The sequence below is a fragment of the Engystomops pustulosus genome, chromosome 1 (genome assembly GCF_040894005.1).
Source record: "Engystomops pustulosus chromosome 1, aEngPut4.maternal, whole genome shotgun sequence".
Taxonomy (NCBI): domain Eukaryota; kingdom Metazoa; phylum Chordata; class Amphibia; order Anura; family Leptodactylidae; genus Engystomops; species Engystomops pustulosus.
The window spans coordinates 11,028,233-11,054,953 of record NC_092411.1 but is presented as its reverse complement, the minus strand read 5'-3'; the positions used below and the strand labels follow the sequence as shown (position 1 = coordinate 11,054,953).

At 44.7% G+C, this 26,721-nt stretch overlaps 1 protein-coding gene across 4 annotated transcripts in view; it reads left to right on the top strand.

Moving 5' to 3' along the window:
• Nucleotides 1–26,721, top strand: part of ZBTB7C (zinc finger and BTB domain containing 7C) — a 113,343-nt gene that overhangs the window by 53,020 nt on the left and 33,602 nt on the right. The window contains exons 1-2 of one of the 4 annotated variants that reach the window (XM_072133104.1): nucleotides 10,415–10,466; nucleotides 25,709–25,855. The exons of 2 other annotated variants lie outside the window; for them this stretch is intronic. The gene's annotated coding sequence lies outside the window, so the exon portion shown is untranslated. Of the gene's footprint in view, nucleotides 1–10,414; nucleotides 10,467–25,708; nucleotides 25,856–26,721 lie in introns of those variants that run through there. One more of the 4 variants, XM_072133099.1, reaches the window with a different exon arrangement.

The following is a 26,721-nucleotide window of genomic DNA, read 5'->3' as shown; positions in this document are numbered from 1 at the left end:
GTCCAGCATTGTCCAACATATTTCTGTGGGTGCTCTTTGTTTAGTATTGTTTTGAGTCTGGCACTGTTATGTGGGCACAGTGGCTGGCACTGTTATAGGGGCACTGTGGCTGGCACTGTTATGTGGGCACAGTGGCTGGCACTGTTATAGGGGCACTGTGGCTGGCACTGTTATGTGGGTACAGTGGCTGGCACTGTTATGTGGGCACAGTGGCTGGCACTGTTATAGGGGCACTGTGGCTGGCACTGTTATGTGGGCACAGTGGCTGGCACTGTTATAGGGGCACTGTGGCTGGCACTGTTATGTGGGCACAGTGGCTGGCACTGTTATAGGGGCACTGTGGCTGGCACTGCTATGTGGGCACTGTGACTGGCACTGTTATATGAGCACTGTTGCTGGCACTGTTATGTGGGCACAGTGGCTGGCACTGTTATAGGGGCACTGTGGCTGGCACTGTTATGTGGGCACTGTGGCTGGCACTGTTATATGGGCACTGTGGCTGGCACTGTTATAGGGGCACTATGGCTGGCACTGTTATGTGGGCACTGTGGCTGGCACTGTTATATTGGCACAGTGGATGGCACTGTTATAGGGGCACTGTGGCTGGCACTGTTATTTGGGCACAGTGGCTGGCACTGTTATAGGGGCACTGTGGCTGGCACTGTTATGTGGGCACTGTGGCTGGCACTGTTATGTTGGCACAGTGGCTGGCACTGTTATGTTGGCACAGTGGCTGGCACTGTTATTTGGGCACTGTGGCTGGCACTGTTATTTGGGCACTGTGGCTGGCACTGTTATGTGGGCACAGTGGCTGGCACTGTTATGTGGGCACTGTGGCTGGCTCTGTTATATGGGCACTGTTGCTGGCACTGTTATGTGGGCACTGTGGCTGGCACTGTTATATGAGCACTGTTGCTGGCACTGTTATGTGGGCACTGTGGCTGGCACTGTTATGTGGGCACAGTGGCTGGCACTGTTATATGGGCACTGTTGCTGGCACTGTTATGTGGGCACTGTGGCTGGCATTACTAAGGGGGCTTTTTAAGGACACAATGGCTGGCACTGCTATAGGGGGACCTATGTTCAGCATTGGTCTGAGGGCATTACGTGGATGGCACTGCTATGGGGCATTGTATTCAGCATTGTCTTGAGGGCACAATGGCTGGCACTAGTGTTACATTGGCACTGGAGAACTCACGCTGAGTAATTGCTCTTGTTCAGCTACTACACTTGAGATTACAGCCTTGGCGTAGCGTGTGCATGCCAGGAGAGTGGTAACAGAGGGTGGCAGGCAGACGTGGCATTCTACTGCCCACCGTGGGCACAGCTCTGAGATGCCCCCCACCCTCATGTGAGAATGATCCCTTTAAGTCCCTCTAGGAGTGGCTACAGGAAATGCGTGGAGGGAAGGGTCTAATGTATTGCTGATATGGAGATTTGGAGGGGCCGGTGCCCACCCTGCGCTGTATCTCTGGGTGGGTTGCGGTGTCAGAGATCCTGCTGTGTGAACATGTGTGGGAGAGGCTTAGGAAAACATTCCATCCGGAGAAGATTGGGGAGGGGGAGGGCGGCCGCCGCTGAAGTCATGTATTTTTTAAAGAGGGTGTTTGTGGATACAACATGTTCCTAATTCTGTCTTCTTCTCAAGCTGAATTGATGCTGAGGCCGCGGGCGGGCGATCCAGGAGGCATCAGACGGGCATCTTCAGGGGTATCTTCAGGGGCATCTTCAGGGGCTGTATCGTTGCCCCGCGCGGCACCTGCTGCTGAGGAAAAAATATAACATTATAAACATGGTAAAAATAATGAAATTCAAAACTAATAATTCCCATCCGTAAAATGAACTCTACAGAGTACACAGAGGGCTCCCCCTAGTGGTGGAGAAGGACATATCTTTTTTATCATGTAACTGGAGCTTTGAACAGCTGTAACAAGCTTCTGGTTTATTTCTATAGCAGTCACTCAAAGCAGAGGGGAGAAGCTGTGGTGCAGTGCAGTGCAGAGTGCTAAGAGCACAGCAGTGTAAGGTCATCCCCCTAGTGCACAATCCTGAAATATAAATCCATATATCACAGTCCTGCTGCTCCTAACAATATACACAAAGGTATGATTACACATCTCCACAGAGACAATACCTAACACTGGCTTCAGAGAGCACAGAGCACAGCAGTGTGAGGACACACACCCACCACTTGGAGAAGCTACAATCCCTACAATCCTGGAAGATAAATCCATATTTCCCAATCATGCTGCTACTAACAATACATACAGGTATTGTATCCCTAGGGACAATGTGTAACACTGACTGCAGGGAACAAGAGCACAGCAGTGTGAGAACAACCCCCAGTGCACTTGGAGAAGCTACAATCCTGAACTATAAATCCATATATCACAGTCCTGCTGCTACTAACAACATACACAAAGGTCTGATTACACATCTCTCCAAAGAAAATACCTTTAACTGGCTGTAGAGAGCACAGAGCACATCAGTGTGAGGAAACACCCCCAGTATGGCTGGAGAAGCTACAATCCTGGAATATAAATCAATATTTCACAGTCCTGCTGCTACTAACAATGGTATGATTACACATCTCTCCAGGGGCAATAACTATCAGTGCCTGCAGAGTGCACAGAGCACAGCAGTGTGAGGACAACCTCACCCAGAGCACAAAGAAAAGCTTGAACCCTAGAACTGAAATCTATCTTTCACAGTCCTGCTGCTACTAACAACATACACAAAGATCTGATTACACATCTCTCCAGGGACCTGGAGTACCTGACACTACCTGCAGTCAGCACAGTCATTACTGCTGGTAGAGTCTGTATGAAGGGATTTCCACAGTATAGGAGGCAAGGAATCACGTTATATGAATGTACATGCTTGACCCACACTCTATTCATTTCTAGAGTACCGGTCCAGTAAATTTCCGACTCATGAATAAATGACACAGATTTTAATTCCTTCCGCGCACATCAATAATTGAAGGAAATGACTTGTGTAAAGAAATCAAAATTCTACAGAAACAGAGTTAATGGTAAATTGTACTATAAGGGGGCGCTATTGCATTTATGTCTATGGAAAATATTTAACTCTGCAGTGGTGAAAACTGGTACTGCAAGTGAGTGCAATTTAATGACAATTTATAGGGAAATTTGCTCTTTGGCCAAATGATGAGGATCTTTAAAGGGGTTTTCCATGAATATGGAATCAAGGATCACAGTTTACAGTGGTACTTCTTGCTTTGGACCCTTCACCACACCAGAAGGTTCTGGTCACGGGGTCCTCTTAATTCAGTGACAAGCATCCTCATACCTTTTTTTCCGTATACATTGAAAACCCTTTTAAAGGAAATCATTAAAATCCATCCTGATAAACCAGGGACATTACTCATAGATCCTGGCACCGGGACTGTGGTATCTTCTTATATTTGTTATCCATGGCTTCCTTCCTTCTAAAATCAACTTTTAAAATTATGCTAATTAGCCTAAGGGCCTCTGCAGGTATCACCCGAGACACTCTGTGCTGTAGCTTCACAGGCTGTTACACTGTTTCCCCCTCTTCTTTTGTCCTCAGTGGTAGGGGGGATGTGCTCCCGCACAGTGTAACAGCCTGTGAAGCTTCAGCACCGGAACACCCCCTTCAGTGTAGAAATTTGTGTTGCATTGGCTATAGTGTGTATATTAATACATGTGCAAGGAGTTTGCACTGAAAATAGCATGCAAAGTCATCTTTAATAAATGTGGCCATACTCTTTAGCCAGGCCGCAAACAATTAGAAAATAACGTAGAACAGCGCCTCACCTATCCGCAGGTCTCGTTTGGTATTGCAGCTCATCATTATTACAGGAAATCTACCATTTGTTTTATGCATTGTGAATGAAACATACTATGAGCATGCTTTAGCGACACTGATGCAGAAACATATCTTCTTTAACCCCTGATCCAAGTGGTTTTGCTCAAAAAACAATTATAAAATTCAGGACCTTGGGAAAGCTGGGTGCTGCTGGCTGCTGTTCCCAAACAAATTACACGGAGCTTCCTGAACTGTCCAGACAGGACTAATCAACCTGTGCTGGATGACTCATACATATCAGCTGATGGATGGTGCAGCGATTGATTACTTCTGCCTGTCAGGGACAACACAGCGATTACATCATTTTCTGAAGCAGTGCATAATTAGGGTAAGAGGAGAAGCACCGAGGCAGCCACAGGAGCAACAGAGCCTCAATATCATTATAGTTTTTTCGGCAAAACCACTCAGCTCAGGGATAAACAAGATATGTTTCTGCATCAGTGTCGCTACAGCGACACGTTTGCTTCATAATGCATAAAAGCAAGTGGTAGATTTCCTTTAAGTTCAATGGAACGGAGCCGCAACATCCAAATACTGAACATATTAATAATCCATTGTCATAGTATCATAGCGGCCGGATATACATCCCCTTAAAGGCCGTCTGATGAGGCCTAAGCCAGGGCCAGATTGTCATGTATGTTCCTTTAAGGCTTCATTCTAGGGGGTCCTCTGTAACCCACCGTCCCTGCCTACGTTCAGTTTGCTAAAATCACACCTGGATCTGTAGGACTAGTTGTCCGGTGAGTCCAATGTAGCCATATACAGGGATCGTGTAACTCCCATGGACTTCAATGGGGAGGAGCAAAGAATTAAAGGGATCCTCTGCCAAGAGCCTATATAAATATACATATTGGAGCCCTACTGTGTGTTACCTGGGGTGTCATTGAGTATTTCATTCAGGTTTGGGAGGGGGGGGGTGACTATTTTTGTAGATTTGTTACCCTCCCCTGGCTTGTATGTTGCTCCTCGCCATTCCCGGATGAGTCAGGTTCATGCAGGTTTAGCGCAGCTTTGCAGGACACTGACTGATGACAGCTACTGGAGGCTACAGCAAACAATAGTCTGGCATAGGGATTAGTCCGTCTACTCCAACAGAACCTGCAGATGAGCGGGCGGAGCGCCTCCTCGCAATAACGTCTTACATTAACGATAATCAATCAATCAGTGCAAACAATTGCTGGCATCACGAGAGACCCCATGGCGGTACCGGGGTTCTCCCAGAACCATGACCTATCCATTACTCAAACTAGGGATGTTCACCAGTCACATGACCTGCAATATCTACAACAGTCACTTTGCAATGTATGGCGCTGTGCTTGGTAAGGAGAATACGGAAATACTAAGTCACTGGTGATTGGCAGCGGTGGAATAAGAGCACCATGGGCCCCGGGCTGTAGGAATATAATGGCCCCTACAAGTCTGGAATCACTTCCTACATCTGGTGCTAGAATCAGCTTCTTTGGGAATGGGGGATGTGTCCCTTCTGCTGCTTTCAATCTGAAGTTTAAGGACCTTTGGAGGACCTTCAAAGGTCCTGAACTGCCTCTTGTGTACATGTGTAATGAGAGCAGGTACCGATGTACAAGGATTTCATGGGTGAATTTGGTGGGTGGTTTGGGTGGCCATGGGCCCCCTAAAATCACTACTGGTGATTAATTGGGGTGCAGTGTGATATCCTAACGTAAGAATAGGACATTAATTACTTAGTGCTGGAAAATCCCTTTAAATGCATGAATACAGGAAGTACCTGTCTGATTTCTGCTGAATTCTAACTTTCTATCAAGACTGACAGCAACACACTGAGGAGTCAGATTACATAGAAGTCTATGGAGAGGGGAGGGGGCAGTGAGTCCCAGCAGCTAGATCTCCACCCGGTATCATTGAGGCGTCAGTACTCAGACAGAAATTGCAGAAACTAGAACAGACATTAGGAATATTAGAAGTTTTTATGTGTTATACATAGAAAGTGAAGGGTAAAGGGGCACCCATTGAATCACTGGGTGCCTATGCCCATACACTGACTAGAAGGGGTCACTAATGCACCGCACGCCCCATATTAGCTCATGACGGCCAATTATGGTATTTAAAGGGATTATTTCTATCAGACATATCCTTTAATAATTGCCATCCCCTGAGCTCTACACAGAGAAGATAAATATATATATATTGCGCCACTTAATGTGGGTGATTATATGGGTGCACGGCGTCTTGAGGTCACCGTGTCTTATTCCCGTCTGTGGGTCACATGACTGTCTGATAATTCACACCCCCACCCGCTCCCACAAGCCTCGCAGCTATACAAACACACCCAAAAACCAAATAAACACGCCACACCTAGAGGATAAGGCCAAATCATCTACTTAACCTTCCGCCATAAATCACTTCCCATCGACACGGTACACGTGGAAGACAAATCATATCCTTAACTCATCTCTGCTGTTGGGATGAGGTCAATTTGGGGCTCCGGTAGCTGCGGCTTCCCCCCCCGTGATGACTACTGCAAACTTCTCAGGAGATGCCAATGGAGGCTAAAGGGTTAAGCTACAAAGAAATAGCAACTTTTGTCAGGATTTTATGAATTATAAAACTTTTCAAAACTTTTCAAAACTTTTTCATGCACATACTTGGGGTTAATATTGATTCTAGGGGTTTAATAGTCTCCATGGCCTCAGGGGCTCCATGACCCCTGTTTATTTATTGTTTGGTGACTATAATCCAAAGTAGGCAGCATAGTATGACATAGGGATGGCCCCCATTATCTGTAGTATCTCCAGTATGTTTTGGAGTGTGGGAGGAAACGGGAGGACCCGGAGGAAACCCACGCAAACACGGAGAGAACATACAAACTCTTTGCAGATGTTGATCTGGATGGGACTTGAACTCAGAACCCCAGTGCTGCAAGGCTGTGGTGCTAACCACTGAGCCACCCATGTTAAAGGGGCTGTTTGGTTAAAGGGGTTACAAGAATATGGCTGCTTTTTTGAAAAATAGCGCCACAACGGATCCATGGCTTAGTTGCAATACAACTCACTAACCATGGTCATAGTATTATAGTTTATATGGTTGGAAAAAGACACTTGTCCATCAAGTCCAACCAAGGAAGGGAAGGGATTGGATGAGGAAGGGATTTAGGGGAAACAATTCTATATAACATAACCATCAATGTTATTTAGGTGTAAAAAGGCATCTAGACCCTTCTTTAAGCTCTCTGCTGTCCCTGCTGTGAGCAGCGCCTGAGGCAGGCTATTCCATGCGGACATGTTTTCTGACCCCGGACAACCCCTTTAAGGATGATTACATTCCAGATACCTGTTTCTAGAGCCCCCTTGAACAACAATGTAAGTGATATATTGATTATTACATTTTATCCCATAAGTACAGGATGAAGAAGAACTTGGTGATGATTGGTTGACAACTAAAACCCCCAACAATTACAAGAATGGGGGTCTCTTGGGTCCACCAATGAATGGTGAGACTAGCTCATAGAAGAGATGTCTGCATGGCCGCCCTCTACAATCTCTTCTGTAGGCACCATAAAAAATGGGTGGACATGCATGTGCCTTTCTTTCGGGGGTACACAAGACCCCTATTCGTGTGGTCTTTGGGTGTCGTAGTAGTTGGAGCCCTACAGACTCACAAGTAGAGATAAGCGTACCTGGTTCGGGTTTTGCCGCTAATTCATCAAATTTACCACCACCCTAGCAACTAGCCAAGGCTGTGATTGGCCAGGGGTGCCCCCTTTGGCTGTTCGGCCGCCAACCGTTCGGGTCGAGAGGCCGATCCAAAACCGAAACACCGGGTCTTCTCATCTCAACAAGTTTCCTGGATCTTGTTGATAGAGAATAACTTGAAATAGCAAAAATATTCCCACTGCTGGAGGAAGCTGAGAGCATAGCGCCCCCCGCTGGGCTGAATTATAGATCAGTAGGTTGTGAACCACCACTTTCTTCTTCTCTTCGTCATCTCCTCTTCTCGTAGGTCGGTCATTAGCCGCCATTGTACACCGCGCCGCGTGTGATTACAAGGGGCTTTCTGAAAATCTGGGCATTTGCTATTTTGTTCATTGAAGAGTAATTTTTACAAGAATATGTTTTAGTGCAGGTTTTTCTTGGGAATGGGATCTTGAATTTGTTTGGTTTGTTCTGTGCACCTCCTGATGTGACATAGTTTGGTAATTTCACCAAGGGGTCTTCTATCTGTAGGTGCTGGCAATCAGCTGGGCACGGGGGGGGGTCTATTGCTGGGTATCATGGGCTGGTGCAAAGAAGAAAGAGCAGAATTGATTTAAGGTGACCCCCCCCCCCAACCAATAATAACGCCTTATCTATAACGTGGCTGCTCTGTACTATTACAGGGTGTGATATTTAAACAAAAATCTATCATCACAATCCATCCTGATAAACCAGGGACATTACTCATAGATCCGGGCACCGGTACTGTGGTATCTTCTTATATTTATTATCCATGGCCTCCTTCCTTCTTAAATCAAAAAGTAAAATTATGCTAATGAGTCGGTTGAGCTCTGGGAGTTTTACCAGAGCCCCTCTGTGTTGTAGCTTGACGGACTGTTACACTGTCTACCCTTCCCATCTACTCTCTCAGCACTTCCCACTACCTCTTCCTGAACAGTGTAACAGGGGATCTGGTTACACTCCCTAGAGCCCTTCTGGCTCATAAGCATAATTGTAAAAGTTGATTTTAGAAGGAAGGAGGCCATGGATAACAAATGTAAGAAGATACCACAGTCCTGGTGCCTGGTGATGGATTTTCACTGTAGTAGGATACTAGATTTGGCTACACACAAATGCAAATGCTCTAACTCATCCCTGGTACCTCAACCCAACATAGTTAGCCATGATGGACATCTTCAGCTTGTGTCTGCGCCATGGAAGTTGTTAAGTAAATCTAACAAGTCAGGCCCCGCCCCTAGTGCACTTGTAGGATGATTTACATCTGTATAAAAAGCTGATTATCTCTGCAATGTTCCATCAGTTTTGTCCCCTATTTTGGAAACGACATAAGAAACTGAACCCCACTTACAGTGTAATGAAGAACACCCCGATTTCATTAAAATGCAGAACTTTATCTGACTGTATATTGACAATTTACTTAAAGGGGTTGTTCACTCTTTTACATAAGTTGCCCATGTGCCTTTATAGCCTTAATAATAACACCTGAATATTCATCAAGTTATTCAGCAGTCCTGCTACTTATTTCAGCGCTGTCTGCGAGCTCTCCATGGATCTTTATTTACATGTCTGAGGTCTGCTGTATAGGAGGAGCTGTAGCAGGAGATAATGACTCATCCTGCTCCCTCCCCCTCAACCTTTTCTGTCTCTTTCAGTGAGGAGTGAATAGAGTGCCCAGTAAGAAGAGATGGAGCAGTGAGAGAGAGAAAGTTGTGTATATATGTAGTGGAGAGGGCAGCATGGGGAGAGCAGGGAAAGCCTAAAGCTCTCAAAGGAGGCAAAGACATAAGTACATGTTCATGCAGAGACATGTCTAATGGAAGAGATTTATTGAAAAGCATCCATTTCCTTTAACATCATGTCCAGTGGCATAACTAGGATAGGCAGGGCCCCATATTGAACTTCTGAATAGGGCCCCACTTAGCCCCTAAAAATATACATACAGGGGCACATTTACTAACGGTCCAAACACCGCATTTTCGTCCGGGTTTCACTGGTTTTTTCCTGTTTTGCCCTGAATTGCCCCAGGTTTTTGGCGCACACGATCGGATTGTGTCGCATCGGCGCCGGCTTGCATGTGACACAAATCGAGTCGGACAACCCGACTGATTCGGACAAACCGCGGAATTTAAAAAGCAAATTGTGTCGCAAAATCAGCCCTTACATACACCGGGAAGAAGAAGGTGAACTACGGCGGACATGAGTGGGGAAGCGACAGATGCAGGAAATTGTGAGTGAATAGTGAATCGCGGCAGCTCCGAATCCTCTTCGGGTAACGCACGGCAGGGATCGCGACGGGCGGGTAAGTAAATGTGCCCCACCGTGTATACACACCATATACCAGGCATGCATCATATACACATCACATACACACACATACAGCATATTCAAATGAAATACCCCAGATGCAGGGGCCCCCTGACACTGCGGGCCCCATAGCAGCTGCTATGGCTTCTCATGTCCCCCATAAATGATAAAAAAAATGAACATGAAGTGACCATCCCCTTTAAGCATAGGATCTCCTAGCTGCAGGATAACAGTGCTCCCCTCTCAGTCCCCATGTCCAGGCAGGGTTACAGTAATGCATTAGGACCCAGAGGTTTGGGGATAGTGTTCCTTTACCCAGCAGGAGGATAGGAGCGCAGCCGATGAGAGATGGCACAGTACATAGTCCCACACAGAGCCGAGAGCTTAATTGTACAGGTGGACGGGAAGGGCTCAGCGCCAAATACTTTTGGTTAGGAGGGAGTGGTGGGAGTACATTCATGTAACCACTCCTAGGGAAGCCGTGCGCTCTTCATACAAATCAATGACAAGTTCCAGTCCACACCCCCCCCCTGCCCCCCCACTACTGATATTTTTCCCACTTTTGGAACAAACCAGCAGTTCTATAATAGCCGCCTGCTCCGACGGACACAGGGAAAGGTCAGTGCAATGATTTCTCTTAAATCCGAAGGGTGATTACAGTGTATTGTACGGATACAGCCCGGATACGGGGGGGATGTACGGAGGACTTTCTAGATGTTTTGCAATGAAAGAAACAAAAATGACAAGCTAAAGGGGATTATAGGAATCTGACTCCATGCAGGGTGACATGTACTTGCGGATGAGCGGCTTGGCTGAGGGCGCAGAAGGGATTCCGGCTGATTTATCATTGTGTATTGTTAATGATGCTCTATAACAGTCATACTCAACCTGTCACTTTCCAGATGTGGTGAAACTACAAATCCCAACAGGGCCTGACAGGTGCAGGGTGTCATGGCATGTTGGGAGTTGTAGTTTCACTACACCTGGGGAGACACAGGTTACAGCTTGTAAAAGAAATAGAAAGTTTAGAGAGTTTTTTTTCAAGATTCTGAGTAGAATTTATTTAATCCAATAAATAGTAGGCAGGAAATTCTGCTAATCTCAATAAAACTGCAACGACATACAGATACCCAAAAGAATCAGATACAATATATCATCCTCTCTGAATTAAAGTGGACCTGTAATGGGCAGTAGTGTAGGGTATTATAGAGCAGGAGGGGCTGAGAAGATTGTATAAGGTGTCCTATCCATAGGCAGAATGTTGTAGAGCAGGAGGAGCTGAGCAGTTTGTATATAGTGTCCTATCTGCAGGCAGCATGTTATAGAGCAGGAGGAGCTGAGCAGATTGTACATAGTGTCCTATCTGTAGGCAGCATGTTATAGAGCAGGAGGAGCTGAGCAGTTTGTATATAGTGTCCTATCTGCAGGCAGCATGTTATAGAGCAGGAGGAGCTGAGCAGATTGTACATAGTGTCCTATCTGTAGGCAGAATGTTGTAGAGCAGGAGGAGCTGAGCAGATTGTATATAGTGTCCTATCTGCAGGCAGCATGTTATAGAGCAGGAGGAGCTGAGCACATTGTACATAGTGTCCTATCTGCAGGCAGCATGTTATAGAGCAGGAGGAGCTGAGCAGTTTGTATATAGTGTCCTATCTGCAGGCAGCATGTTACAGAGCAGGAGGAGCTGAGCAGTTTGTATATAGTGTCCTATCTGCAGGCAGCATGCTATAGAGCAGGAGGAGCTGAGAAGATTGTATATATTGTCCTCCTATCTGCAGGCAGCATGTTATAGAGCAGGAGGAGCTAAGCAGATTGTACATAGTGTCCTATCTGCAGGCAGCATATTATAGAGCAGGAGGAGCTGAGCAGATTGTATATATTGTCCTCCTATCTGCAGGCAGCATGTTATAGAGCAGGAGGAGCTGAGCAGTTTGTATATAGTGTCCTATCTGCAGGCAGCAGTAGTTAAGGTAACCCTGGGACTGCCTATGCTGGTATCAATAAAAACAGCATCTCATCCCACAAAAAATAACTGTACATATTCCCGGTGTCGGAATATAGCGAAACAAAGAAAATATGGCTGTGAATTTATTTAAGCTATGAGAACACAATACAACTATATCAATATGACTTTATCCTAAATATACACACCCCTAAACATATAGTCATATGAGTAATACCATAAAAATGAAACCCATAAGAAAACGCACACTCATTTTTTTCCCCAATTCAACATTCTACTTTTTTTCCCTAATATAATTTTTTTTAATTTTAAGTTTCCCAGTTCACTGCACGGCATAGTCACTGGTGCTGTTAGAAAGTAGAACTAGTCCTCTAAAAAAGAAGCCCCCATACAACTCTGCAAACAGAAACATAATGGAGCTATCAGCTTCAGTAGAAAAACGGAATCTTAAAACATAAAAAATTTCCGGTGCAGGAAGAGGTTAAAAAAAAAGTCAAAACAAAACAACATAATAGCAGTAGATTTTATGTTACTATTTAGAGCTGCTGTCTGGAGGGTTCTGTACCCTGAGGCTGCTGCGGCAGATTGGATTTTTCGCATTACTTATGAGGTCGCTCGCAACTTTCTTTTACCATAAGCGAAACCTTGAATCTGCACGAGAGTTGTGGGAATGATGAGATTTTTTGATTATTTTTTTTTTAAATCACAGGTCAGTCCAGGTCATCATTGAGCTCCTGCCTTAAGCCTTATGTTACACTACTCTATTGTGACTCTGTTGTGACTCTGTTGTGACTACTGCTAATTATTTGATTACTTTATAATATTCTAATTATTGCTGTTCCTAATTATTATTATTATTTTGCATTATTAATTATTATTGTTATTATTATTAATACCACGAGAACAGTGATAATAATTCCTTATTAGTGAATATATGATTATTATTATATTTTGAATACTTTTAATTACTATTAACCCCTTAAGGACGGAGGGTTTTTCGGCTCATTTCTCGCTCTCCAACTTCAAAAATCCATAACTTTTTCATTTTTACGTGTACAGACCTGTGTGAGGGCTTATTTTGTGCGTAACAAATTTTACTTTCCCGTGATGTTATTTATTTTAACATGCCGTGTACTGCGAAGCTGAAAAAAAATTCCAAATGTGGAAAAATTTAAAAAACGTGCGTCACGTTCTTGTGGGCTCAGTTTTTACGACTTTCACTCTTTGCTCCAAATAACACGCCTACTTTATTCTTTGGTTCTGTGCGATCGCGGTGACACCAAATTTATATAGGTTTTATTGTGTTTTAATACATTTTCAAAAATTAAACGAATGTGTACAAAAAAGAAAAAAAAATTTTGCAATCTTCTGACGCTAATAACTTTTTCATACTTTGGCGCACGGAGATGTGTGAGGGGTCATTTTTTGCGAAATGAGGCAACGTTTTCATTGCTACCATTTTGAGGTCTGTGCGACATTTTGAACATTTTTTATTTCATTTTTTATGTTATGTAAAAAGGTGTAAAAGTCGCATTTCGGACATTTGGGCGCCATTTCCCGTCTCGGAGGTCACTGCCGCCCGTAACCGTTTTGGAATTTTGGGACGCGGCAATACCTAATATGTTTGTGATTTTTACTGTTTATTATGTTTTATATCCGTTCTAGGGAAAGGGGGGTGATTTGAACTTTTAATATTTTATTAATTTTTTTTATTTTTTAAACTTTTTTTTTCTTTTTTTTTCACTATTTCTTAGACCATCTAGGGTACATTAACCCTAGATGGTCAGATCGCTCCTACCATATACTGTAATACTTCTGTATTGCAATATATGGCATTTTTGCAGGTCATACATTACAATGAGCCACTGGCTCATTGTAACGAACCTGCATAAGCCATGTAGCCTCGTGTCAAAAGAAGACCCGAGGCTACCATGGCAACTGATCGCCGCCCCCGATGACGTTCGGGGGCGCGGCGATCGGAAAAAAGATGGCGGCGCCCGCGCGCCGCCGTCTTTTAAACGCCGCCGGCATTGAGAGGGTTAAAATGCAAAAACCCCCACCTTTGTATGAAGAGGACTCAGCCCGTGAGCCCTCTTCATACATCCCTTATACCTCTGCGCCGTAGAGCTACGGCGCAGAGCGTTAAGGGGTTAATACAAATTATTGTTATTATGTAGTATTATTTACTACTATAATCAATAATACAAATTACAATCATAACAGTAATAATACAGATTTTATTCTCATTTCATTTATGATTATGATGCTTATTATTATATTATAGATTTTATTTCCTATCTTTTGCTCCTTTATATCCTTTACTTTTTTTTTTACCTCTTGCAAACTAGAAATCATCATCAAACAGGTTTTAAGCAGCCAACAGAGCAAGAACGCCCTATTATTGGGGCATATGTATGGAAAGTGTCTGCAAGCAGCCTAGGTTTTATTTAATATTTTTTCTAGAATTTTTTTTTTTTTGCAATTTTTTTTTAGAACTTTTAAAGTATTATGCAACAATTTTTTTTTAAAAAAAGTGGTTTGCATAGATATTCAGAGAAGTGGGTGGGTGGATTACAGTATTTTGGTGGAGCCCCCTCCCATGTGACCTCAAATTATTTAGTTGTTTTGCAGCTCAGAAAAGCTTCCTGTGCTGATTTTATCTGTAGAGGTGGGAGGATTTGGAGTAAAGATGATATCCAGATCTAGGCCCTATCCACAGCATAGAGCCTAGCTTGCTGATCAGTCGGGGTCTCAGTATGAGACCCCACAGATTTCGAAACCGATCTCCGTCACCTCCATAGAGATTAATGTAGCAGAACGGTAATGCGTGGGCGTCTGCTCCATTAGTATGACCCCTAGTTTTTGCGATCTGTCTCAGTGCTGAGACCCCCACTGATCAGCAAGTTGGGTCCCATCCCATGGATAGGGCCTCACTTTAGCTTGTGGGAATAACCCCTTTAAGTCTCTTACAGCAGAACTGTTCTAGTTGCTCATGGCAACCAATCACAGCTCAGCTTTCATTTTCCTACAGCTGTTTATAAAATGAAAGCTGAGCTCTGATTGGTTTCCATGGGCAAATAGAACAGTTTTACCTCAGAAACTTGATGATAAATCTCCCTGCACATGTCTATGGAAAATGAAAGCTGAGCTCTGATTGGTTGCCTTGAGCAAGCAGAACACTTCTGATAAATCTCCCCTACGTGTGTGTGTGTGTCGTGTATACACCCTATTTTATCAGAAGTGTCTGAGGTAAAACTGTTCTAGTTGACAGCCAATCAGAGCTCAGCTTTAATTTTATAAACAGCTGTGAGAAAATGAAAGCTGTGCTCTGATTGGCTGCTATGGGCAACTAGAACAAGTCTGCTTTCAGACACTTGTGATCAATCTCCCCAATTTCAATATGTGTGTGTATGTCTGTATATGGTATTGTATGTATGTGTGTATATGCTGTATGTCTGTGTATGGTATTGTATGTATGTGTGTATATGCTGTATGTCTGTGTATGGTATTGTATGTATGTGTGTATTTGCTGTATTTGTGTGTATATTTGATGTACATAAGCTTTATGTCTGTGTATATGATGCATAGGTATATATGGTACTTTATGTATTTGTGTATATGCTGTATCTATGTATGTATATATGGTGTATATATACGGTGTGTGATTATAACTCACATGTGTGAGTACACAAATATGTATATTTTTTAACCCCTTAACGACCAGGCCCTTTTTCTTTCTTTTTTTCGTTTCCATTTTTCATTCCCCATTTTCAAAAATCCATAACTTTATTGTTCCATGTAAAGAGCTGTGAGAGGGGCTTGTTTTCTGCGTAAAAAAAATTGAAATTCATGATGATAGCATCTGATGGATTAGCGTGTGCACATATGGCGGCGTAGTATCACAGCCTGTCCCTTCCCCGGTGATGAATACATGCTCTCTTCCGCCTCTCCCCTCGTTCTCTCACACCCCGCTGGCTTTTCTTTCTGCCAACGTGTGGGAGAGAGGGCCCCACCCATGTAGATTACCATCCAGGTGATTTCTGTCCTGGCATCGCGCTGCCTGGCATCGACAGTCACTAGATGTAGACGTGTAATGAAGGGAGATTGTTTGCAGAACAGTTAATAGGAAATAAATGTCCATGTTACATGTGGTGTCTTACAAGAGAGACACAAAGAATATCTGTCTTCATCTAGGAGGGTAGTGAGCACTTATTTTACTTTGTGGACCCCTTTAGCCTTGCTATGGGCAGAAATAAATTATATAAAGTGAAAGTAACTCTACCATCAAAATCAAGCATGCTAATTAGCCAGAAGCTTCATAGGCTGTTACACTGTCTCCCCCTGCTTCCTCTACACTCCCTCCTCCCTTTGCTTGTTGTAATTTCACACAGTGAAAGTAAGGAAGTAAGCTTCTGCACAGTGTAACAGCCTGTGAAGCTACAGCACAGGAGTGGCACTGGTAACTCCTCCCTCTGGCTCATTTGCATAATTATAAAAGTAGATTTTAAAAGGAAGGATGCCACTGATAAGAAATATAGGAAGATTACCACAGTCACGGTGCTTGGATCTATGAGTAAGTGGTTTATCATGGTGGATTTTGATGGTAGATTGATGGTGAACATGTATACTATATAGATACAAATATACACATACATACCGCACTTACCTGCATAGATACAAATAGTTATACATTTATACCTTGTACGCTAATAGATTCAGATAAAGCCATACTTGTATACCTATACACAGACATGCAGATGCACATTAACATACAAAAAATATGGTGGAAAATTGTTTCAGATTAAATCAAATCAAAAGACGAGGGGGCACTGTCTATGTCTGGAGAAAACAAGGTTTAATCACAGGAGGCGACAGGGCTTCTTTACTATGAGAACTGTCATTCTATGGAATAGCCTGCCTCAGGCGCTGGTCACAGCAGGGACAGCAGAAAGCTCAGGCGCTGGTCACAGCAGGGACAGCAGAGAGCTCAGGCGCTGGTCACAGCAGGGACAGCAGAGAGCTCAGGCGCTGGTCACAGCAGGGACAGCAGAGAGCTCAGGCGCTGGTCACAGCAGGGACAGCAGAGAGCTCAGGCGCTGGTCACAGCAGGGACAGCAGAGAGCTCAGGCGCTGGTCACAGCAGGGACAGCAGAGAGCTTCAAGAAGGGTCTAGATGCCTTTTTACACCTAATAACATTGATGGTTATGTCATATAGAATCTTATCCAATCCCTACCCTTCCTTGGTTGAACTTGATGGACATGTGTCTTTGATACTATGTATAGTATATACAGCCCAACACACATGAACATTACAATCCAAAAGTTTCAGGCAGGTGTGAAAATATGATGCAAAGTTATAATTCTTTCAGTCTTGCCGTCGTGTATAACCTGTGAACCTCATTCTGTCTAACACAACTTCACCTTTGTAGCAGAGTTTGCCCTTAGGCTCAATATAAGGCATCTTAGCTCAAGTGTGACTGTGACCTCTGCACTTTTCCAAATTGTGCCTCAAAGTTTTGGGCTGCAGTGTAGGACCTATGTATGAGCATGAGCCAGTCTTCCACAACCTCATCTTTGTAGTAGAGTTCCTTGACCTTAGGCTTATCCTAAGGCTCCTGGTCCTGGGTGTAACCTTGGCATACACCTATATACTCATGTATATACACCCAAAGATATAGACATGTACATATATATATACATACAGTTTATATGAGACATATTTGTACTATGGCTGCACCTGCTCTCCTCCGCATCTTACAATCCGTCTCCTACATCTTTCCTCGGCCTCTCATGTCCGGCAGAGTCTGTGATCTTTTATTGTCTGCTAAAAATAACTGAAACAAGGCTCATATTATGCAAAAAGAGACAAAATATGGTAAAGAGGAGGCAGGATTTTGTATTTCTGTGATGATTCCATTGAAGAGGAAGGTCCTGGCAGGGCACTACAGAGGTGCTTACTATGATGTAACTTGCAGAGTCTCCATTCTGGGAAAAGATCACATATAAACCCACGTTGGACACCAGATAACACAACGGCTTTCATTTAATTTAGTTCTAGAAACTGGAATATTCCTTACAATAGGAGATGAATTTCAGAACACCCTACTGACACCCGTTATCCTACTGACACCCGTTACCCTACTGACACCCGTTACCCAATATATCATCTGTTTCAGTGTTGCTGAGTGCACATTTACTTACCCGGTCCCTGCGCGATCCCTGATCCGGACTGTCCGACGAGGATGAACTCTGCCGCGATTCATGAAAATCGTGCGCCCGATATCCTGCATGTGTCGCTTCCCCGCTCAGGTCCCCGGAGTTCACCTTCTTCTTCCTGGTGCATGTAAGTGCATTGTCTTGAGACACAATTTTTAAGTTAAATCCCGCGGTTTGCAGAATCCATCAGATCGCCCAATGACCAGCCCCCCGATTTGTGTCGATTTGAAAGTCGGCATGATTGCGCCAAAAACCCCTTTGAAATCCCTGCCCCAGCGGCGCCCATATGGGCACATTTACTTATCCAGTCCTGCGCAATCCCCGCTGTGCATTGTCCATCGAGAAAGCACTGTGCTGCGATTCACAAAGATCATGCCCCCGATATCCTGCATGTGTCGCTTCCCCGCTCAGGTCCCCAGAGTTCACCTTCTTCTTCCTGGTGCATGTAAGTGCATTGTCCGTGTATAATGCGCTGTGCGGGGAGTCACTAAGTTCGTGCGCCCGATATCCTGCAGGTGTCGCTTCCCCGCTCAGGTCCCCAGAGTGCACCTTCTTCTTCCTGGTGCATGTAAGTGCATTGGTTGCGACACAATTTTAAAGTTTAATCCCACGCTCACTCTGAGTCCTTCAGATCATACGACAGCCCGCCCCCGATTTCATGAAAGTCGGCCCGTGCGACACAATCCCCTTCCCCTGTCATAGCGGCGAAAATCACGAAAATTTCTAAAAGCCAATGAAAGTGCGATCCGAAGAACCCTCAGTAAATAAGCCCCATAGTCTATTTGTAGCTCAACCCCCTTTAAATGAATAGGCTTTAGATGCAATACCAATCACTGCCTCTAAACAATAAATGGCGCTGTATTAGGTAGACATTGAAGAAGCCAGTGCTGTAGTCATAGGTCAGTGATGCCGAACCTTTTAGAGACCGAGTGCCCAAACTGCAACTGAAATCCACGTATTTACTGTGAAGTGCCAACATGAAATTTTAAGCAGTAACTTATTGCTACCTGTTCTTCCACATCTTTCAATTGTATCAGCCGCCTGAGGCCACCAGTTAAAAGAAGGAACAATGGTCGGGTCCAGCATGATGACCTCTAAAGATAATGCAGTTCTGTCAAAACCTCACTTTTCCCACAGTTCCAAACAGCCAACGAAGTGTCGAATAGCACTGAGAGAGCAGCATCCCTTAATTTGCCTGGGACTGCAGGAAGATTGGAAGTGTTTGGTGAACTCTGTCCTTGGGTGATGGCCTGAGTGCCCATAGAAAGAGCTCTGAGTCCCACCTCTGGCACCCGTGCCATAGGTTCGCCATCACTGTCATAGGTGGTCGATGGGGGTGCTGGGTGTCAAACACCCACCAAACTGATATGGATGCTCTCTCCTAAGGATAGGTGATTGAAAAAGTACATTCTGGAATATCCCTTTAATTCACATCTGTGCTATAATTCTGCTACAGGTTTGTATCAGTATTAACCAGTCCGGCACAAACGCCCTGAAAAATGAAAGAAATTAAGTAAAAACATAAGTGACAACTTTTTCCCCCCCCCCGAGCCTGAAATGACCTCCGATGCGTTGACACTTCCCCTCCCCCGCCCTAGCGTCTTTTCATCCCTATATGCCGTCATGCCCCAAATAAACTAAACAATGCGTGAAAGTTTTTACAATGGCGGACAGTCACGGAGCCGCGTTTTTATTGTTTCCGCACAATCTCACCATCTCAAGCCTCTGGATCTGAGATTTAAAGGGGAGGGCCGGCGGCTTTTATTGTGAGCGGTGCAGCACATGGGTCAGCTCAGTGTCAGGTTGCAGCTCTTAAGCCATAGGTTTGAATGGGAACATAATAAGGATTGTGGAGATTTTCCAGGGGAGAGATATCCCGGCATTGTGTAGGGTGATTACACAGGTGTCTGATTGTACGTGGGGACTCGGCTTAGCGCTGCCATGGCTTCCCGCCGCGAGATCGCCTTTTATTTTTTAATTTATTTTTGGCAGGGAAAAGTAAATATGAATAGAGGGAGGGAAGGGAGATTCCTGTGCCGGCTCCTCCGCAATAATCTCATCTATTCTGTGCTGGGATACAAGGTCCAGGTGGACTGCGCTGTAATCTCTGCTGGAAGACATTGCGTTACACGCCCGTCCGTAATACAGGGGGCGACGCCATATTATAGTCATATGAATATACATCACATCAGCTCAGAATAAAATTTGGGGGCTCAGGCTTGCAGTTAGAGTAAATATTTTGGGTACAATGGTTCCCGTTATAGGGGGGGGGGGGTGCTCCGTCGCATAATGAGGACAGCGGGACTTGTTTTATTATATGAGCAATGTGCTTCCCTTTATTATAGGATATTTTAGCAAATTTTTGTATTTTTTTCAAATTATTTTTATTTTTATGATTCTATTATTCCCCTAGAATCAGCTTCTTGGGGAATGGAGGAGGTGTCCCTTCTGCTGCTTTCAATCTGCGGTTACAGGACCTTTGGAGGACCTTTCAAAGGTCCTGAAATGTCTCTTGTGTACATGTGTATTGAGAGCAGTAACAGATGTACGAGGATTTCATGGGTGAAGCTCCTTATGAGTATAAAATCTGGTGGGTAGTTTGGGTGACCATCGGCCCCCTAGAAGGCTCGGGCCCTGGGCTACTGCCCAAACTACCTATATTATAATCCACTATTGTCAAAACCCGAGGATTTAAGTATCATAAGAGTACAGGCAGTCCCCGACTTACGACGATCCGAGTTACGAACAACCCCTAGTTGCGAACGGCATGCGCGGCCGAGGACCCCGTTTGTATCTGGGGTTGACCCGTTCCTCGGATCTCAGTAGCACTTATCCTGCTCTTGTGTGCCGCTGCCTCCTTAGTGATGCAAGCGGAGGGGGAGGTAACTAAGGACGCTGTCGCACGATACCGGTGGCTTGTAAACTGCTTCCGTGCGCATAAAGAACAAGCCGCTGGTATCGTGCGACAGCGTCCTTAGTTACCTCCCCCTCCGCTTGCATCACTAAGATCGCGGTTGCGTTATACTTGGCTTGTTCTTTATGCGCACAGAAGTGCTTTACAATCCACTGTTATAACGGGACCGCGATCTTAAATCCGACTTACATACAAATTCGACTTAAGTACAAACCTACAGTCCCTATCTTGTACGTACTGTAGACTGACTGTACTGCAGATGTCTGTATTTTCCCTCTCCCGCCTCCTATGTGTAGATTTAATTCCTAATTATCTGTAAATCTACAATTTTCCAATATACTTTCTGTATCAATTCCTGACAGTTTTCTAGATCTCTGCTTGCTGTCATTCTATAGAAAGCTTCTATGGTTACTTTGAGTGGACAGAAATTTGACTGTGGTCACACAGGTGCACGGCTCGTTATATCACACAGGTGCGCGGCTCGTTATATCACACAGGTGCACGGCTCGTTATATCACACAGGTGCATGGCTCGTTATATCACACAGGTGCACGGCTCGTTATATCACACAGGTGCATGGCTCGTTATATCACACAGGTGCACGGCTCGTTATATCACACAGGTGCATGGCTCGCTATATCACACAGGTGCCCGGCTCGTTATATCACACAGGTGCGCGGCTCGTTATATCACACAGGTGCGCGGCTCGTTATATCACACAGGTGCGCGGCTCGTTATATCACACAGGTGCGCGGCTCGTTATATCACACAGGTGCACGGCTCGTTATATCACACAGGTGTGTGGCTCGTTATATCACACAGATGCGCGGCTCGTTATATCACACAGGTGCACGGCTCGTTATATCACACAGGTGCGCGGCTCGTTATATCACACAGGTGCACGGCTCATTATATCACACAGGTGTGTGGCTCGTTATATCACACAGGTGCACGGCTCGTTATATCACACAGGTGCACGTCTCGTTATATCACACAGGTGCACGGCTCGTTATATCACACAGGTGCACGGCTCGTTATATCACACGGGTGCACGGCTCGTTATATCACACAGGTGCACGGCTCGTTATATCACACAGGTGCACGGCTCGTTATATCACACGGGTGCACGGCTCGTTATATCACACGGGTGCACGGCTCGTTATATCACACAGGTGCACGGCTCGTTATATCACACGGGTGCACGGCTCGTTATATCACACAGGTGCGCGGCTCGTTATATCACAAGGTGCGCGGCTCGTTATATCACACAGGTGCACGGCTCGTTATATCACACAGGTGCGCGGCTCGTTATATCACACAGGTGCGCGGCTCGTTATATCACACAGGTGCACGGCTCGTTATATCACACAGGTGCACGGCTTGTTATATCACACAGGAGCACGGCTCGTTATATTACACAGGTGCCCGGCTCGTTATATCACACAGGTGCGCAGCTCGTTATATCACACAGGTGCGCGGCTCCTTATATCACACAAGTGCGCGGCTCGTTATATCACACAGGTGCACGGCTCGTTATATCACACAGGTGCACGGCTTGTTATCTCACACAGGTGCACGGCTCGTTATATCACACGGGTGCACGGCTCGTTATATCACACAGGTGCACGGCTCGTTATATCACACGGGTGCACGGCTCGTTATATCACACAGGTGCGCGGCTCGTTATATCACACAGGTGCACGGCTCGTTATATCACACAGGTGCACGGCTTGTTATATCACACAGGAGCACGGCTCGTTATATTACACAGGTGCCCGGCTCGTTATATCACACAGGTGCGCAGCTCGTTATATCACACAGGTGCACGGCTCGTTATATCACACAGGTGCACGGCTTGTTATCTCACACAGGTGCGCGGCTCGTTATATCACACAGGTGCGCGGCTCGTTATATCACACGGGTGCGCGGCTCGTTATATCACACAGGTGCGCGGCTCGTTATATCACACAGGTGCGCGGCTCGTTATATCACACAGGTGCGCGGCTCGTTATATCACACAGGTGCGCGGCTCGTTATATCACACAGGTACCCGGCTCGTTATATCACACAGGTGCGCGGCTCGTTATATCACACAGGTGCGTGGCTCGTTATATCACACGGGTGCGCGGCTCGTTATATCACACAGGTGCGCGGCTCGTTATATCACACAGCTCTGATTACTCTCTGATACTAACGAGCCGTGCACCTGTGTGACCATGGTCAGATTTCTGTCAACTGGTGGTGAACATAGAAGATTTCCTTAGACTGACAGCAAGCAGAGATCTGGAATTGATACAGAAAGGATATTAGAAAAGGGTATAACTTTTTAACATAAAAGCATTGAAATTGATTTCCTGAAATGGGAAGACCCCTTTAAGATGGCAAATTATTGGCACCTACTGCAATCTGTAGATCTAAAATGATCAGCTACTTGTAATAAAATGAATAAATCACTGTAAGAATAATGTGTCCTTGTAATGTGTGACTACTATTCAATGTAACATGAACCGCGCTCATCACTTGTTCTTCTGCGTTACGGCTGCTTTGTAATTATTGTCTATTGGTAAAAGGCGACGTGTTTGGTATTGTCATAAATGTACAAGCGAGGGAATTACTTTCTGCTATAAAGTTTTTTTTGTTAAATCAGTCGTTTTAAGTTATAAAAGGAAAACTTTTTAAATTTTTTTCCAATTTTTTTTCTCTCCAAAAAAATTCTAAATATACTCAAATTGTTTGGATGTCAAATGAAAGCATCACTAGAGCCGCAAAAAAATATTTAGCAAAAGCATAAAACAAAAAAAAAAAAAAATACTAAACCGGATAGGACTTAACTTGCTGATTGGTGGGGGTCTCAGTAATGAGAACCCACAGATCACGAGAATGCAGGTTCCGAAGGAGTCCCAGGTACTTCAGTCATCCGGTTGTCGGTCTGGGCGCGGAGCCCAGCAATCTCCGTCAGCTCCATAGAGATGAATGGTGCAGAACGGTCATGTGTGGCCGCCTGCTTCATTAATCTCAGGGAGCAACAAGGGGTCCAAGGGAGATCCCCGCCGATTAGCAAGTTAGTCCCTATCCTGTGGATAGGGCCTAACTTGTCTTGTCAGAAAACCCCTTTAAAATCACCTAAAATTAGCTGCCAGTGAGGCTCTGTACCTTAGTTACAGATGTTTTTCTGATATGCAAATAAGCTTTCCTGACTCATGTCTTGTGTCTCTGACTCTTCTCTCTCTCATATATGTATATAATAGTGAGCCACGCCCCATTATTCTGACTGACAGCTCTGTGTCTCTTATAATCCCTGTTCTGCCTCCTTGGACCGTCCGCCAGTTCGCGGGCATTTCTGGGTTTAGAGACCAGAATGCTCGTCGGGGACCTGAACCGCTCATCACTAGTCCTGGATCTTTACGTAAAAAAAAAGCATTGCCCCGGAGACAGACATAGCTGACACATCAAAACGCATGAAAATGTTTGCTAATTGCGATGCAATGACCCCTCCTACTCTCCATATGCCCCACCCATCAAAAACACTTCCGAGAAAATGTGACAAAAATGTAACAAAAAATGGAACTTTCCTCCAATCTCTCGGAACGCTCTACGTCTGTGGGTTATCTAGAAACCCACATGGAAAACATGGAAATCTGCTCTGACACCGCGTTGTGATTTTCCACTGACTTTGGCAGAGCGATATTTTCCGCTCCGTTCTTTTGGCTCCGGGATGAAAGTCACGGCCTTGGGGCGCTTGGCTAAGTCTCGACATCTTCATGGTTTTGCCCGTTTCTGCTGGTTAAGATCGGAGCATTTTGTGTTTTGTATATTTCAGAATCTGAAAAAGATGAGTTAAACACATGTTTTCTACTATGTATCTGATCGTCTCGAGGCCCCAGAGAAAATTCAATTTTCATGGCACGAGGGTTGGAGAGGGCGACGCTACGGATTTCGGATAAGGACGGGACGAGAGTGGTCATTACTGCTTCCTCCATTTGTAAATAGAGACTTCCCCTTTAAGTCGTATAATTAAAAACAGAGGAAAAATGGCACTTTTTATCCTGCTTATAGGATGACTCCATAGCAAATTGCACAAATACATCAACATAAGACAATTCCGCCATGTCTGATGTAAATATTACCGCCATACAGAGCCCTCATATACCTTAATAAAACTTCTATACAGTGCAAATACCTAATAGCACCATAACACCACCAAAACCACACCAGATATTATCCAAATAGCAATGGCAGGCAGTAAATTAAAAGCACCTTCATACAGTGTCAAAATAATGTTATCTAAATATCACCACCAAAGCCCCCGAGCAATAGACGTATCCTCAAAGCATGTGAGATAGAGTGTTAGATGCTTTCATACTGTGGATCAATACCAATGCTATAAAATGTGCAAATAATATCTCCATGTGATAAAAAACAGCGACATATACTACCTAAATGATACCTCCAAATACTGTCCACATAACAGTATCATATAGAGCCTAGATAATACCTCTATGTAGTGAAGTGGATAAGTGCCTGAAAATACAGTGCCATGTGGTGCCCAAATAATAGCTCCAGATTATCGAGTCATATGGGGGCTTATTTACTAGGGGTTCCGCAGCCGCATTTTCGTCAGGTTTCCCGACTTGCCGGTGATTGTGTCGCACACGATCGGCTTTCACGCAACATCAATCGGGGGGGCCGGATGGACGGCGGATGATCCAACGGATCTGGACTAAGCGCGGGATTTAACATTTAAATTTGTGTCGCATCCAATTCAGTTCCATACACCGGGAAGAAGATGGTGAACACCTGCAGACTTGATCGGGGAAGCGACACAAGCAGGAAATCGGGCGCACGATCCTCTTGAATCGTGGCAGATGGGCATTCCGCTGGACATTCCGGATCGGGGATCGCGCAGGGACCAGGTAAGTAAATGTGCCCCATAGTGTCTAATTAATACCTCTTTATAATGTAATCTAATGGTACCATATAGTAACTATATAATGTACCTATATATTTACATACCTACACAGCACCTTTATATAATGTCTAAATAATAGCACCACCTATTGCAGTGGTGGCGAACCTATGGCACTGGTGCCAGAGGTGGCACTCAGAGCCATTTCTGTGGGCACTCAGGCCATCACCCCAGGACCGAGTTCACCAAACAAGACCAAATCTTCCTGCTGTCCCAGGCAACTCAAGAGTTGCTGCTCTCTGTGATATTTTAAAGCAACACTTCATTGGCTGTTTGGAACTGCTGGTAAAATTAGAAGGTGTGGACAGAACTGCAATATCTTTGGAGCTCATCCTGCTGGACCCACCATTCTTTCTGTAAAGAGACCCTGGAGAGAAGCTACAATGAGAGTGAATTTGCCCTCCTTCTTTCAACTGTATTGGTGGCTTCAGGCAGCTGATACAATTGAAAGATGTGGGAGAACAGGTAGCAATATGTTACTGCTAAAATGCCATGTTGGCACTTCACAGTAAATAAGTGGATTTTGGTTGAAGTTTGGTCACTCGGTCTCTAAAAGGTTCGCCATCACTGGTCTATTGCTTAAAAACCATCTAAATTAACGTCTTAATAATAGCTCCAAGTAATGTCTAAATAATAGTGTTATATAGTGTCTAAATAATAGTGTCATATGGTATCTATATAATCCCCCCATATAATGTCTGAATAACTGTGTCAATAATGTTCATGTAATAGCGCCATATAGCGTCTAAGTAATACCTCCATATAATGTCGGAATAACAGTGACGCATATTAACTCAATAATACCTTAATTTA